At 46.8% G+C, this 15,819-nt stretch overlaps 1 protein-coding gene across 8 annotated transcripts in view; it reads left to right on the top strand.

The window, feature by feature from the left end:
* The window catches only part of GNG2 (G protein subunit gamma 2), a 176,722-nt gene that overhangs the window by 46,281 nt on the left and 114,622 nt on the right, over positions 1–15,819 (top strand). For 2 of the 8 annotated variants that reach the window (XM_070053665.2, XM_008269651.5), the window contains exon 1: positions 4,232–4,307. The exons of 4 other annotated variants lie outside the window; for them this stretch is intronic. The gene's annotated coding sequence lies outside the window, so the exon portion shown is untranslated. Of the gene's footprint in view, positions 1–4,231; positions 4,401–11,058; positions 11,147–15,819 lie in introns of those variants that run through there. 2 more of the 8 variants (XM_089309716.1, XM_089309715.1) reach the window with 2 other exon arrangements.

Here is a 15,819-nt window from a genome sequence, read left to right as displayed (position 1 = left end):
AAAGCTGCGATGAAAGTAGGGGTTTACCAGCAGACAAAATGGACGAAGCACTAAGAGCCTCTGGCAGCAGGAATAGCACGCATCCAAGTGCAGAGGAAGGAGCACACTTCCTTCAGGAACCTGCTCCGGAGCTGTATGTGGGGTGGCAGCAAGCAGTATGGTTGAAATGTAGACAGGCGACATCACTGAATGTCAGGCTTTTTCCCGTGAGCAGCAGTGAAGAGAGATCCAGAAGAACTGCTAACAGGGCCGTGATGTGATCAGCGCTTTGCTTTAGAAAGATGCTGCTGTTGAGGTCAAGCTGGGAGGGAGCCTGCAGCTAGGGGAACAGAACATTGCAGTCACACAAGAGAAAGCGAAATAAGCCAGTGGGGAGGGAGATGGAAAGGCAAGGTTTGGGCAGAGAGGGAGCTCGGAGGAGGGAGTGAAAAGGTGAGACACTTAGATCAAGGCAACAAAGATAAAAAGTTCTGGGGTTGTTCTTATATTTCTCTGTAGGCAACTGGTTTGGGTTCTTCGTTCAATGACATGGCCAATATGGAAAGCGCAGTGGTGTTTTCATGAGCATAATGCATGTAACTTGAAGAATATTTAATGTACAACCTCCAGGGAAGAGCTACCTAGGATGCTCCGTTAGGCAGGACAGACCTCAGGCCACAGTTGCGTTCTCTTCATCCTCTTCATGCCTTTGTCAGGTGGGCCTTAAGAAGTAGACGAAGGCATTGATGTCTGAAAGTAGGGCCCTCCGTGAATGCTATTTTACAGGCTTTGGTTTTCCGCACTGATGAACTGCGTCTAGGATGGGCTCGTGTTGAGCAGTGGATGGATGCACTGTTCCTGGCACATCGTGAGGCTGTCATTTCTCCTAAGGCATGAACACTCTGCCCTTGGAATGAGTCCTTTTCCTGCTTGTGTTGAGAGCTCTAAACAGGATTAATCTTCTGCCCTGGCCAGTCTACAACCCACACTTTACTTTTCACTCCTTAAAAAGAGGCTACTAGGACCTATTGAAAGCAATGAGGTGAAGGACAGGAAGGGAAAGATCTTAAAATCTGGTTTTTAGGGGCCAGCACATGTGGCCTAGCGAGTTAAGCTACCACCTGTGATGCTGGTGTGCTGGCTCATGTCCCAGCTGCTCCACGTCTAAGCCAGATCCTTAGTAGCGAACCTGGGAAAGCAGCAGAAGATGGCCAAAGTGCTAGGGCCGCTGCAGCCATGTGGGAGAACTGAATGAAGCTCCTGGCTTTGGTCTGGCTCAGTCGTGGCCATTGAGGCTATCTGGGGACTAAACCAGTGGATGGAAGGTCTGTCTGTGTCTCTCTCTTTCTCTGTCTCTGTCTTTTAAATAAATCTTTTTAAAAAAAATTCTAGTTTTTAGCTTAGAAAAGAGTTTGGCCAGGTTGACCTACTATGAACTTTGTATGGGTCAGAGATGGAAGAACCCATGAGAAAACAGTAAACCAAATGCATAGCGATTTTACTGTTTGAAAGAAGTTTTCTCCTACAGATACCAGTGACACTCTGGTTGTTGTGAGGAGCGAGAAAAGGAGGAGAGAGAAATACTTTTTTAAAAACCTGTTTTAATCAGAGTTAATGCCCAAATCCATTGGTCTAAAATGAACCAAAGACTTTTTTCTGTAATCTTTCCACCGACCTATAATAACATACTTGTCATTTTTCATAGGCTTATCGTCTAGGCTTACACTTACAATCTCCCAGTAGCCTTGGGCACCAGTGTTCCTGCTTAGGGGGGTAATTTACATAACACTGGATCTAGGCCCAGGCTGCTCCCACTTCTGCAGAGTGTTTCAAAGATAGAACTCTCCTTTGTGATCTTAAACTAAGTAATTTTGTAGTTTTTGTATGTTAGTGAATGGACATCAGAGTCCTTTTGATGACAGATTCCTAGGAAAAGATAAGCGAACTCTGTATTTGGAATGTCACATCAAAACAAGGGGCGTCCTGGGACGGCCCCAGAACACAGCCTCGAAATGAAATTCGTACCTGCCACTTCCTGTGCTGGGGCCCCAAGGTGTGTCAGAAAGACTGACACGGTCAGGGATCTTGCAATAGCCCTAGATTTCTGTTTCCTGTTCCCTACCTGCTGGTGGATCAAGGCAAGACAAGTTTACAAAGGTGGAGTGGCAGAATTAACTTGGTTCCCCTGGGACCTTAGGATTCAGGCACTGATCTCCAGGAAGGGTCTGTTACCAGTGTTGCCTCCTCTCCAGAACAAGGCTCCCCTGCCCCAGTCCCGTGTTTCACCAAAGCATGTTGTGTTAGTACCGAGGCAGAGTGACTCACAGGTGAATAAGTTGTTCCCAAGACCATCGGGCTGAGTCCTGAGTATGCATACTTACCACGGGGAGTGGGAAAATCAGCCATGATCCTGGACGCGGATCACTTGCCCTGTCTGACTCTCTCTGAAAGATTTATTTATTTAGTAGAAAATCAGAATGACAGAGTCTACGAGAGAATTCTTCCCTCCCCTTGTTCACTCCCTAGATGGCCACAACAGCAAGGGATGGGCTAGGCTGAAGCCAGGAGCCCAGGAATTCCATCTGGGCCTCTGACATGGGTAGCAGGTACTCACTCAAGTTCTTGGGCCATCATCCACTGCTTCTCAGGCATATTAGGCAGGAAGCTGGATTTGAAGCAGAGTGGCAGGGACTTAAACCAGCACCGATACGGATGCAGGCATTGCAAGTGGCGCCACAAACACCCATCTATACTTGCTGTCTCTGAGCCTCAGTGTGTTCTGAAAATAATAAGGGCTTTGATGTACTGACTACTGCATGTTTTCCCAGAATAATCGTTAGCATTTTGTGTCCATTCCTCAGATTTTGGGGTGGGCGTCGTGGTACAGTAGGTTAAGCTGCCATTGGGGACACCTCCATCCTCTATCAGAGTGTCTGGTTTGGGTTCTTGTCTCCGTTCTGATCCAGCTTCCTGCTAAAGTGCACCCTGGGAGACAGCAGATGATGGCTCAGGTATTTGGGTTCCTGCCACCCACACAGGAGACCTGGATGGAGTTCCTGGCTCTTGGCTTCAACCTGGCACAGCCCTGGCTGTGTGAGGCATTTGGAGAGTGAACCCAAGATGAAACACATCTCTCTCTCTCTTTCCTTCTCTGTCTCTCCCTGTCGCTGCCTTTCAAATAAATATGTAAATCTTTAAAAATAGCCCTCAGGTGTCCCCTGTGGGAGATGATTAGAGTCATGTCCATGTTGTAAATGAGGAAACTGAGGCATGTAGAAGTTAAATAATTTGTCCAAGTTCACAAAGTCAGCTTGGATTCAAACTGGCGGGCGGAGTCCCTGCAGACTCTACCCTCATCCGTGACGCTGCACTGCCTCCTAAGGGAGGGATCTCGAGGGTCCTGAGGGTCTTGCATCCCTTCTAGTGTTTGTGGGGTGGGGAGGGGTGTTTGTTTCTGGGCTGGGAACTCAGCGCCGCTTCACTCCTTCCCTCCTGGGTGAATCTTGCAGAAACCCATCTTCCCTGTTGAACAAGAGGTAGCCCTGCGTGATTTGGTTCTGCTCCTGAGCCCCACTTGAATATGTCTCAGAGCCGTCCTTTTCTGAGCATGTGGGTTAAGTAGGAGCTCAGTGGTAGCGGGACGGTGGAGCGGGGAAGCCTCCGGAAGGCTGGCCCCAAGGAAAGTGCTGCAGTAAGAAGCTGCCAGCTGCCAGCTCGCTGAGTCCACAGGAAGAGCCCTGGAGGCTGGTGCTGAGTCTCAGGGCAGAGCCAGACCAGGGGCTGTGCAGCAGCAGCAGCAGCAGCAGCAGCAGCGAAAACAAGAAGTCAAGTTCAGGCTGAGAGCGCAGCCTGTGTGCCAGCAAGGGGGGCCCCCAAGGCAGTGCACTGAAGCTATGGGGAGGTGAGGGTGGGCAGACTTGGGGGACCGGCAAGAACAGCCAACCCCAGAGGGAGTGGGAACAAAGAGGGGAGTGGGATTAAAAAGTCAGGTTGTCACCGGAGTGAAGCCTGAAATGGAAAGAGAATGAAAGCAAGAAAGCGGCGACTAGCTACCCAGAAGAGGAGGAAGTGGGAGATGCACTGCTTCCTGTAGAAAGAACGATGATTGAAGACAAAGCTGGGTGGGGACTAGTCCCTAGGCTGCAGCCGCCGCTGCTACACACGCACTCACACACACACAGAACGCCGCTGCCGCCGCGCCGCGGGCAACTCCTACTACTGCTGGGCTGGGCTGGGCTGGGCTGGGCTGGGCGGGTGTGCCGAGCTCAAGCTCGCCTGCAAGAGCAGCTCCCAAAGCGTCTGTCGGCCACCGAGCCTCGGCAGCCAAGGTAAGGGAAACGTTCTCGGGGTTTTCTCTCTTCAATTGAGAAAAATCGTCCTCGCCTGTGGATCTCGAAGGGAAGGGGAGGACGTTGCTTCAGGTTTGGGGGAGATGATTTGTCGGGGGTTCTTTGCCTCGGGCTTTTGAGAATGACCACATTTATGACACATTGGCTTAAAAAAAAGAAAGTCATCAGCCAGACCTGTTTTCTGGTGAGCTGCCAATAAAACACGGTAAATATAACAGGAGGTTTGCACAGTTCTCTTGGAAGAAAGGCAGGGTTGAGTTGAAATTAACTGGGGCTGGGAAGCTGTGGTGTGGTCCTCTGAGCCTTGCTGCCCCTTGTTTGAGGGGTGTAAGTGGTGGAAAACGTGGATTGCATTTTTTTTTTTTAGTATTGCCTGGGGCTGTCTTCTGTTTTGCAACACAATGGTTGTGGTTTGGCTTCAGCGGGGATAGATCCTTTTGTACTCAGATGTCGCCAACAAAGGCTGGAATTGCGTATGTGAGAGGCAGTATTTACCATTAAAAAAGGGTGTCTTCCTCCCTCAGTTCTCTGCTGCCTCAGAACCCAAAGTTGCATCCTTCGTCCGAGCTACGGAGAGGGTTGAAGGGAAGCGAGCTTGGCCAGATTCAGTCAGGGCTGTGCTGATGGATTTTTTCTGTATACGGATTCTGTGTCTAATTCAGAGCAGATGTTAGCCTGAGGAAGGGACGAAATACAAAAACGTGCACCTGGGTTCTGTCCTTACCTGTGTGTGCTGGAGACGGACTGCAGCAATGAAATCTAAACATGGTTTTTAGGTTTCAGTTGTCTTGAGCAATGAATGCTGAGGGTCTGGGGCTGGGACTTCTTCTTGTGTGTGAATGATCCATAAAAGTGCAGTCAGTAGTTCTAACGGATTCGCACTGAGGTGGTGAGATTTGGCAGGACACGTAGGAGAAAGAGTTAGTAAAGCCTTAGTAGAGTATGATTTTAAAAATTCAGCTTTGTGTGTCCACCAGCAAGTGTGGTTAAGCAGTAAACTGCCATTGGTCCAAGGTGTTGGAAGAAGACAATTTTTCAAAAAAGAGAAGGCACTGCTTATAGTGGAATGAGAATATCAAACATGGCATATTTGGGCACTCTCAAATTCTGGAAATAGAGATTTTTGAACACCCTATAGGCTACTTGAGACTGTATGTATCCGTCTTGTGTTTCATCACCATTCTGAGTTGTGAAGAACTGTAGGGTTTTGTTTTTTAAATGTCTTCTTTATGCAGTTGATTTTGCAGAACTGAGAAAACAATGCTGTGTACATTGAAATAAATCTGTACCATGTCCAAAAGACCGGCTACTGCTGGTGTTGAAACCATGAGGCCCCTCCAAAGGAGCCACTGAATTCAATCAAACCTGCGTGCAAATCTAATCACACCGCAGATTCCACGCTTGCATTTCCTGGTTGTGTCTTGAAGTCAAATGTGTTCGGATAATGTGCCTGGAGAGGAGACCTATGGTAGGTCTTGGGGGTCTGTAGCCAAGCTTCGTGTCCCTAAATGAAGCAGAGTCGGGAACCCAGGCTGCAAGCCCGGCCCAGGACTTCCCCTCGGGACTCACTCATCTGCAGGCTGTGTGCGCTAAGTATTGCCAACACCCTGCTTTGTTTGGGGATGTGGAGACGATCTGCAATGCTCCTGTGTGTGTTTCACACGAGACTAAGAAGAGGAAGCTTTGGCCACGAGGAAGAGTAGAGGAAGAAAGCCCCCTTGCTACCTCTGAAAACACTTGAGAGGGGCCTATGTTGTGCAAGCCCCACATATTTCCTTACTTGTTGAGTTCCAGCTTGAAGCAGAACAAGAGTGAGGAACAGCAAATCTGCAACTATGAAGCCAGGCTGTTGAGAAAAAGAGGCAGATGTCCCTGCGCTGTGCACGGAGACCATTTCCGCCGATTCTGCCCTTACAGGATATCGAAAGGCAGAGTGGCTTTTGAGGGAGTCACCCGGCACTGAAATTTTAATTGTGTGTTTTTTTTTCCTTCTGCCATATGGCAGTGGCTGAATGGAAACATGACTCCCTTATGCTATGGCCAGCCCTGGGCCTCATGTGATGGGCTACTTGTAAAGAATATTTGCTTGACTGATTATTTTTAGCTACTTCAAGACAGGACTAACTTTGAAGTCTAAAGGCTAATACTAAAAGCAGAAAGCCTGTCCACACACATGATGGTAGGTAGGAGAAAGGAACACCATGGAGGGAAAAGAAAGCAGGCTTCAAAGTTAGGCATACTTGCCTTTGAATCCTACTGTTGGTCTCTCTCTTTTTTAAAAGATGTATCCATTTATTTCGAAGGCAGAGAGAGAGAGAGAGAAAGAGAAACAGAGAAAGGAGACTGATAGAGACAGAGACAGATCTTCCATCTGATGATTACTCTCTAAGTGTCCACAGCTGCTGGGGCTGGGCCAGGCTGAAGCCAGGAACCAGAAACTCCATCCTGGTCTCCCACGTGGGGTGTCAGGAACCCAAGTATTTGAGCCGCTACCTGCTGCCTCCCAGGCATGTTGGCAAGAAGCTGGGTTGGAAGTGGAGTAGCCAGGACTTAAGCGAGCCTCTCCAGTATGGAATGTGCCTATCCCAAGCTGTGGCTAAACCTGCTGTGACACAAAGCCCACCCCACTATCCCTGGTTCTTATTACTTGACCAGGTACATTAATTGTTGGGCCTTAGTTTAATCTTCGTAAATTAGGCCTGGTAGTACGTAAGCAAGGTTTTTGTTTTGTTTTTGCCTGTGTGTGAGTACCTGGCTGTAGAGGAAATACTAAAGTATCATTTTTCTTCCTTTTGGCGTATGGAAAAGTTAGCATGTTCTTGACCTTTGCCAGTACATCAGAGGTTCATGGAGAGATTTATTTGTATTGTGATAAAATATACATAGCATGAAGTTTCCCGTGTTAACCAGGCGGTTGTGTGGTGTTCGGTGTATTCACATTATGGAGCCACCCTCACCACTGTCCATCTCAGAACTCTTTTCGGCCTGCTCAGCTGAAACTCTGCACCCACTAACCAAGACTGTATCCCCACTCCCCCCCTTCCCAGCCTCTGGCACCCACTGTTCTACTTTCCAGCTCCATGAATTGACTGAGTAACTCATATAAGTGGCATCCATACAACATTTATCCTTTTGTTTTAATTTAGTCAATATAATGTCTTCCGAGTTCATCCAGGTTGTAGTGTGTGTTAGAATTTCCTTCCTTTTTGGGGGGCTAGCATTGTGGTGCAGCGGGTAAAGCCACCTGCGGTGCCGGCATCCCATATGGGCACTGTTTTGTGTCCTATATGCTTCACTTCCGATCCAGCTCCCTGCTAAAGTACCTAGGGGAAGCAGCAGAAGACAACCCAGCCTTCAGTCTGTGTGGGAAACCCAGAAGAAGCTCCTGGCTCCTGGCTTTGGCCTGGCCTAGCCTCAGCTGTTGCAGCCATCTGGGAAGTGAACCAGTGGATGGGAGGTCTCTCTGTCTCCCTCCCTCCCTCTCCCTCTCCTCCCATAACCTTGACTTTAAAATGAATCAATCAAAAAAATTTTTTTACAAAAAATATTTTCCTTTTTAAGGCTGAGTGATTCCTCTTTATGTTTGTACCACACTTTGTGGATCCATTTGTCCTTCTATGTCACGTGGGCCACTTGGTGGCTACTGTGATTAAACTGCTGTGAATACAGAGATCTGTCCCAGTGCCTACCTTCACTTGTGTTGAGTATCCACAAGCGGACTGTTGGCCGTGCTAATCCTGTATTGAATTCTGAGCAACTGCCAGTGTTTCCACGGCAGCTGCACCATCTTACATTCCCCCCAACAGTACACAAGGTTCCAACTTCTCTATGCCCTCACCAACACTTGTTATCATCTCTGTTTGTTTCTGATAATAGCTGTCCTAAGAGATACAAAGTGATATCTCATTGTAGTTTTGATTTGGGTTCTCCTAATGATTAGTAATGTTGAGCATCTTTTCTCAAGCTTACTGGCCATTTATATATCTCCTTTGGAGGAATGTCTAATCAAATCCTTTGCTGATTGAGAACTGGATTGTTGAAGAGACATTTTAAAATGATGGGATCTCTTAACCAACGTATCATTAGATCACAACTATAATATCTATAGTTAATTTCCTGTATATGCAACAGAATTATCCCTGCTCAAATAAAATATTTTTTTCAAAAGTAACTTTTAAAACCAAAATAAGAAAATATGCATGGGCCTCACGAATCGGTGATGTCAAGAACCTGGCAGTGAGCATCAGACACTCACTGTGAACACGCACACCTGTGACCTGGCTGGTGCAGCCAGGGACCAGGCTGCTACCAAGGAGACGCGGAAGGGCTGTTGCTTCTGTGACTTTCTGGCCCACACTCATTTGTGAAGCTTCTCAGGACGAGAAAAATGCCCACGAGGTAGCAGAGTCAGAAAAAGAGAAACGGAAGTATTAAGTCACTCTCAAACCCATTGCAGTGGAGAGCATTCATCTCTGGGTGGGGCCGCAGTGGTTAAGTTAGTACAGTGGGTTTCTGAGACGGGTATCTACTAGTGAAATGTGATTCTAATCTAAACTTCACTTTTAAAATAAAGAATCTGTTGTTTTGTTTTCCACTACGGATTTTGCTCTTAATCCTGAAACCAGTGAGACAGGATATGGATGGGACTGAGGTGAGCTGGGCAGAATGATTAGGGAGAACTCTACGGAATGGCAGCCAGCCCTGAGCTTTGTGGTGTGGGTATAGATGTTGACCTTAAATGGCTTGAAGGGTTCCTGACTGATTACGTGTAAGCTTTCTGTAGTGCACCCTGCCTGCCTGTGTTGGGGGAGAGGTTGCTGGATAATGACCCCCATCTTTATTTGATTTGCAAATTTATTCATTCTCCAATTACTTGGATAACTCAAGTGCTTGGCTTCACTGGATCTGGGTGGGAAGAGAGCTGCAGAGTTGTATTAAACTTGGACCTGTTAAATAGCTAGAGTTGATCATTCCACAATGTTTATGTATATGAAACTACCACATTCTAGCTTATCAATATATGCAGTTATTGTTCATCAATTAAAAAGCAACAGAAACAGAACAAAGGCTTAGTCTCTGGCCTAGCATGCTGTAGAATGACAGAGCTGAAAATGGGGCATGCTAGCCTCTATCAACCTCTCATGATGGATAATGGAATCCTGCGGTGACCTAGCCTCCACGAATCCCCCATGATGGATAATGGACTTGGCCCAGAATTTGGAGTTCACAGTTGATTGATACTCCACTTCTCCTCCATACATACAAGGGCAAATGGATAAAGTCTTTATAGGACACAAAATGATTTTGTTCAGACAGAAGAGAGTAATGTTTAAATCATGCCCTATGCAAATATGGAGTTTCTTCTGTGTCAGTTTGTTCAAGTTGATACCACTATGTAATAGAGACTCCAGTTTTCAGGTATTAGATACAGTTGTGAGCCCTGGAAATTCTTATATTAAAGAAAACAAATTATGCTCAGTGGGAATCAGTGTTGAGAATCTATAGAGGAGTTTTTAAACATTTATAAACCAAGTGCTTAGTTCTAGAGCATGTTTCTTAGAAAAGGTGCCACAGTATACAAGGACTGAGGTGAGACAGATCAGCTCTTTTCTCTACTGACAGGTGTGTGTAGAGGTCAAGTTCTTATGGGCGAGACCCTAAAAAGCCAGTCTGTTGAGCCCTTGCTCCCTGTTCTCTGGCCTTCCCTCGCCTCTAGTGGGCTTGGCTATTGCTGTCAGCTATTCCCCTATCCTCTCCACAGGTGCACAGCACTCACTGGGGATATGGACCCAGCCATTAGTGTTCCTTGAATGTCCTTTCCTGCTGTCTTTTGTGTCTTGCTTTTCACTCTCCCCTGTGCATTTCCCGTGAAAGCCCTTCAACTCCAGTCCCCTCCCTGTATTCGCTACAGGGGACCTCATCTTTTCTGTTTCCTGAGAAGTCATGTATTACAGGCTCCTTACCCTTATTCCTTATCACCTTGAAAACTCTCCATGTCTTCAACTATCTTAGTCTGTTCAGACTGCAATAACAAATGACCATGACCTGGATAATTTTAAACAACAGGAATTTATTTTTCTTGATGGAGAAGTTCAAGATTAAAGTGCCCGAGATCTGATGTCTGGTGAGGGCCTATTAGTATCCTTCATGCCAGAAGGGGCTGGCCAGCTCCCTAGGGCTTGTTGTTAGGGCACTAATCACTTTAGGAGGGATCCATCCTCGTGGCCTGATTACTTGTTCAAGCTTCCTCCCCAACACCATTGCAGTGGGGATTTAGGCTTCTACATATGAATTCCAGGGGATGCAAACATGCAGATGATAGCATCATTCAGCATCCATCCTCTTCTTCCTTCCCCTGCCAAGCTAGCACAGCCTTTTCTTCAGGCTGAGAGCAGACGCTCTGTTTGGACTCTCTGTCCCACTGCCTTTTACTTTCTGGGGGATTGTGTTTTGACCATAATCATTTGTCTTTGCTACATAGTTGGCTTCTTCTTGGTATTGGTGTTGGTCCTTTCCTCTTTCTCTGTAAGCATGCTTGTTTTTTTTTTTTTTTTCCTCTTCAAAGATATTTATTTCTTTGAAAGGCAGAGTTGTACACACACACACACACACACACACACACACAGAAACAGAGAGAGAGAAAGAGAGATCTTCCATCTCCCAGTACACTCCCAAAATGGCCACAGAGGCCCAAGCGATTGGGCCATCTTCCTCTGTTTTCCCAGGTGCATTTGCAGGGAGCTGGATGGGAAGTGGAGCAGCTGGGACTCACTGATGCCCATATGGGATGCCAGTGTCACAGGCAACCACTTAACCTGGTAAGCCACAATGCTGGCCTTATATGCTTGGATTTCTATATCCACATTAATTGATTAAAAATAAAAAAACCTTTGACTTTCTTAGGCTGTTCTAAGCCAGTTCTCTTCCTACATCTCTGAAAGCTCCCAACTTCTCCCCTCTAGCTCCTGCTCCCTAGATCTGAGCATTCTTAAGGTTTGATTCCTTGGCTGCTTCATATCTTCCTCTCCGTCCGTCAGATCCTTTCCTGGGATTTTGGTTGTTGCTGTGGGGTCAGCCCCAAGTCTGACTGATTCTCCATCCTGATCTCTCACTGGCTCTCTAAGCCCACACAGCAGGCTGCTGCAGGGTCTTCGGGACATCCAACCTACTGGAAGTGAAACATTGGTGCCCGCTGCTGGGCTCCCGCTGCCGGGCTCCCGCTACCTCTCACACTCCTGAAAGCCAGCTACTCACCTGATTCCGCGACTATGGGTGACACCCCATTCTCTCAGCCCCTCGGTTATGAACATTGAATCTGTTTTCCTTCCCAAGCAATCTGAGCTGCAGTCAATTTGCATAACCCTTTGCATTGTGATTGGAAATGAACCTTGACACTGTCTATACTTCCCATGTGGGCAACTGATGTCTTAGTTCCCACCCTTCAAACCTGCAGCTGGGCTCTTTGGAGTAACTTCTCCACTTTCTCTCCCACACTTCACCACCCATAGCCTAACTTCTCTGAATAGCCAACTTCCACCTGTCTTGTAAGACCCAGTTCAGATGCCACTGTCTCCATGAAACCTTCCTTGGTTTCGCTCCTCCCCTTCCCAGTGAGAAACAGTCTTTGCCACCTCTGAAATCCTGGTTGTTTCATGAACATTTAGCTCATTCTAGTGTGTTTATAACACAGCCTGTACATTTACTTCTTTGTTAACCATGTTGCAAGCTGTTTGGGGACAGTGGCCACATCTGGCTTCATCTTCGTCTATCTTGTGGCACACAGCGCAGTTTATTTAATGAACTTTGTTGAGTGAGTCCTTTTTTTTTCATGCAGACTGAGCTACACACAGTGCTCGTCCTCCAGGAGATCACAGACTGCTGGGGAAAACAGACAAAGACGGAAATAATTACCACACAGCCCAGCAGTCTGTCCCCAAGTGTCAGCTGAATGTCTGCAGCGTGCCAAGTGCCCTTCGAAATGCCAGGGAGACCAGGTTGAACAAAATGAGCCAGTTCTTTGTTTTCTTGGAACTTAAAGTACAGTGTTGAGAGAGACCTAATCAACACAGTGACTTGTGGTTTTGATGTCTGGTTGCACATTAGAAATCACTCGGGGTGCTTTGAAAAAACATTAGCGTCCTGGCCTGGTCCCAGACTAATTAGATCAGATTCCATCAAGATTGATTGACAGAGACAAATTATAGCAAAAAAAATATATATATTGGGTAACAATGAGTAGTGTGATGGATTAAAGTAGAAATGAGTTGAATGGTAGAGATGGTGTGGATGGCGGTGCTGGTCGTCCCTGACGGCCTCTCTGAGGAGGTGACTCCTGAGTTTAGGAGGAGTCAACCTTGTGAGGGTCTAGGAGAAGGTGTGCAGGGGTCCAGGAAGCACACAGATAAGTGTGTCTGGAGCTGGAATGAGGTGTGATTCCAGAGGAGGTACGGCCTTCCTCCATACAGATACAGTACTCTAACTCTCTCCTCTGCAGCTAACGAGGCACACTTCAGATGCAGGATGCTTGGCCACTCTCTTGAGTCCTTGATCTGCGTTAGATTTCTCTTAGAGCAAATAAATTTACCCAGCCAGAAAGATCTGTTTAACTTGCACTGCAATCACAGCAATAGGGCTTGTCTGAATTGAACACCACCTTCATTGTTCAGACTCACCTTAGTCCCTGGCGTTTCTTCAACGAATAAGGCGGAGAAACCCAGGATTTTGGTCCGTCGTTCTGTGTTGTGGGGGCAGGGGAGACCCCACAGAGGAGCCATTCCAAGCACACAGAGTAAAGCCCTCACTCGTGTTTGAACAGTGAGGATCAACCCAAGAGGCAACCTGAGAACTAGCATTTGTTGAGCGTTCAGTGTGTGCCGCCTGCTGTCTACACATCACTGTTTTCAGCTGGTTTTTAGAAAACCTCTTTTGAGATGAGGATAGTATTTTTCTATCAGGATCCTTTGGTTACTGGTTAGAGAATGCTCACAGCCAGGTGGTTTGAACTACAGGACATTCCCCCCGGAGGTGAGGGGAGTTGCGGAGTTGACTGTTCAGTGGCTGGACATCGGCCTGAGCAGCTCACACACTTCCCTCCTCCTGAACCCAGTGTCCACAGCAGGCTGATCCACCCTCCCAGGCCAGCTCCCCCTCACTGTGCAGAAACGGCTGTTAAGTTTCAGAATTAAGGGCAGGTTTCGGTATGGAGGAGCCCCTCGGCCTCTCTGAGCCACACCCTGGAAAAGAAGATCTGGGTCAATTAATCAGAAGGGTGGAGTCAGCGGCTACCAGATACACAGTCAGTAGAGGCCACCCCTATTACTATTCCTGTTTCACAGTGCAGGAACCAGGACTCAGAAAGGCTCACTTAGGAAGACCACACCACCTCAAACTGCACAGGGTTGGAACATGGGCTTCCCACTGAGAAAAACAAATGCACACACAAACAAGAAAATTACTGGTTTTGTGGATGATGAAGTTCTGAGTAGGCTAGAGGAAGTATCCTGGAGGAAAACAGAATATAAAGAATAACCTCATTAGAATATTCTGGAAAGAGTGCATCCGGTCCTTTAAAATAATAAGAATGGCATTTAATTTAGACAACCAGTCCTGCAGTGTGTGTGTGTGTGTGTGTGTGTGTGTATGTATGCAGTTAACTCTTCCTGATTGGTTATTTAAATCAGTTTGATCCAAATAAAATCTAGCCCGGCCCGTAGACAGTGAGGTAGAAGGACGAAGTGTCCTGTGGGAGAGTGTGACTTAAGAAAGCCTGGTTTTCTCCAGAGGTGTGTGTCTGTTGGTGACAGCACCTGTAAGGGAAGCATGACTCGTCCCTGGCTTTTCTGATGACGATCCTTTAGAGGCGAGGCTTCCGCTCGCCAGCGGCCGTGTTGCCTGTGTTTTTCCTTCACGTGTGTACTCCAGGTTCGTACTGCATTTCAGGCTGCACAGGTGAGGCAGCGCCGGTGAAAACGAGAAATTTCAGGGTCTGCACTGCTTGTCTCTGAGGCGTGTTTCTCTGCCTTTTGTCATGCCGGACTGAGCATTAAAGCTAGGAGGACTTTTCTCCGGTAGATGATTGAGTGCCTCCTCCTCTTACATTTGCATTTTTGAGCAGGAAAGTAATTTCTGGGCTTTGCCAACAGAGAGCTGTTTCAGGAGCCTATTTGTCTAATCTGGGCAGAACCATATAAGACAAATGGCAAAAAACTTAAACAGGAAAAACATCTCACTGTGTTTCTGAGGCTTTTCCTGGAGAACCAACTCTATCCTTTGCCGTTTTTTAAAACCTCGTGAAAGATGGTTATGTTTAGTGTGCACTGCTGTGGATGGGCATTAAGCCATTGTAATAACAGTTTCATTTTTCCCCCCTTTCAGGGGAAAACACTGCTGTTGCACATTTTTAAAACTTATAAGAGAAACTTAAGATAAAAATTCCTAGGGAGGAAAGAAAATGGCCCAACTTGTTTTATGTTATAAGTGCTATCTTCATCCTAAAATACTGCATTGTAGAGAAAGAATATCCTAAGGCTGAACATATAGGAACACTGTGCTTACAGGATGTTGGTTTGGAATCAGAGTCACTGGGCAAGTTGCTTAAACTTTGTATGCCTCAGTTTCTTCATCTATAGAGTGGGAACAATAATGATAATATATACTTCACAAAATTGTCTGGAGAGAATTATTAATGTATACACTAAGTTTATCTAGCATGGTGCCTAAATTATAGTAATGATTCAAGAGACGTAGCTATTATTTGTGTAGTTGTTACACAGATTTGCAGTAGAGTATCTTTTATGCTATCCACAGGATTCTTACTAAATTCTGGCAGAAGGGATTGTTATAATCCACCATGAATCCTAAATGCTTAGAACTTGGAGGAAGGACTCACCTAAGGGAGACTGTTTCCCTGGAAAGTCAGGCTAAGTTGGGTGTTAGTCTCAGGTTTGCCCCTTTGTTCAGGAATCTTTACACTTGGCCGTAAATAGCTCCAGTTTTCCTTCCCAACTCACCACCCACTTTTGTTACCTGCAGTCCTGTGCCTCACCCTGGCAGCTGTGACAGGTGTCTCTCCCAGGAAGAAGCTGTAAAAACCAGGATGTGAGCACATTCCTTGGGCATTTGTAGGGGTGCAGGGACAGCAGTGGTGGCTGCACTCTTGACTCCTGCTCTCAGAGTGAGGACGGCACAAAGAAGGGCTCTTGACACCCCTGCAGTGGACGTGGACTGAGAGTGAGAACTGGGCCTTGCTCTGTAACGCCAGGTTAGCTGTTACTACCTACAACCCCATCTGTACCACCTGACAGTCACTCTGCGCTTCCCACCAATCTCCAGGGAAAAAATCGATGATCTGCAGTGGTGCATACAATGCATGGCTCTTTGGAGATAATTTGTTAAGATTTATTTATGTATTTGAAAGCCAAAGCAGCAAAGAGAGAGGGAGAGACAGAGTTAGACACACACACACACCGAGAGAGAGAGAGAGAGAGAGAGA

This window comes from Oryctolagus cuniculus, chromosome 12 (genome assembly GCF_051225735.1).
Source record: "Oryctolagus cuniculus isolate XC-2025 breed Fujian yellow rabbit chromosome 12, ASM5122573v1, whole genome shotgun sequence".
NCBI classification, from domain to species: Eukaryota; Metazoa; Chordata; class Mammalia; order Lagomorpha; family Leporidae; genus Oryctolagus; species Oryctolagus cuniculus.
Note: the sequence above shows the minus strand (reverse complement) of the source record. Positions and strands in the feature narration are given on the sequence as shown.